The sequence below is a fragment of the Bombina bombina genome, chromosome 2 (genome assembly GCF_027579735.1).
Source record: "Bombina bombina isolate aBomBom1 chromosome 2, aBomBom1.pri, whole genome shotgun sequence".
Lineage (NCBI taxonomy): Eukaryota > Metazoa > Chordata > Amphibia > Anura > Bombinatoridae > Bombina > Bombina bombina.
The window spans coordinates 397,825,099-397,825,857 of record NC_069500.1 but is presented as its reverse complement, the minus strand read 5'-3'; the positions used below and the strand labels follow the sequence as shown (position 1 = coordinate 397,825,857).

General features: G+C 39.7%; 1 protein-coding gene across 1 annotated transcript in view; it reads right to left on the bottom strand.

Annotated features, from left to right (window-relative positions):
- Nucleotides 1–11, bottom strand: part of ULK1 (unc-51 like autophagy activating kinase 1) — a 152,023-nt gene extending 152,012 nt beyond the window's left edge. The window contains exon 1 of the mRNA XM_053701867.1: nucleotides 1–11. This exon is cut by the window's left edge and continues 629 nt beyond it. The gene's annotated coding sequence lies outside the window, so the exon portion shown is untranslated.
- Between the last annotated feature and the right edge of the window lie 748 nt (nucleotides 12–759).

Here is a 759-nt window from a genome sequence, read left to right as displayed (position 1 = left end):
CCTGCAGTTGACAGCAACGCGCGTGCGCAGCTGCCCAAAGCCTGGGAGTGCTCACTGCGCATGGGTGACCTAGTCATAGTCCTATAGCGATAGATGACTGGATGTTTGTTGAGTTCTAGAATTGTTGTGATGTGGTTTTCGTTTGCGTTTTAGCTTCCGCGATTAGTACCTGCTGATTCCAAAACAGGATGCAGTGCTGTGCATACCAATTTGTTAGTCAGGAGGTGAATCAATATATCTCCCTGCAGTGTTTTATGTCTCGTATTCAATATTCAATAAAAAAAAATGTATTATCAATTAAATGAGATCACTAACTTAGACCATTACCTATTTCGACACTTATATAACATAATAGTAACTTTAAAATATTAGAGCCACCTGGAGTAAAACGTGAGGCATGTCACCCCTACTCTGCTCACCATGCCTTTTTCAAAAATCCAAATTCCCTTTTTCATTATTTAGATAGAGCATCCAGTTTTAAACAACATTCAAATTTAATTTTGTTAGCTAATTTGGTTTGACTTTGTTCGTTTGGTATCCTTTTTCTAAAATAAAAAGCATACATAGGCCCACGAGCAGCAATGCACTACTGGGACCGATCTGCTGATTTGTGGCTGCAACCAGTTCCAATGCTAGCGTGTCAGTTGTCGTTCCCTGTGTTCCATTGTATCGCTCCTGTGTCTGATTAACAAGCCAATGCTGATTACACATGGTAAAAGTAGAAAAAACAGCCATTTAGGAAGCATTTTGGAAAACCTT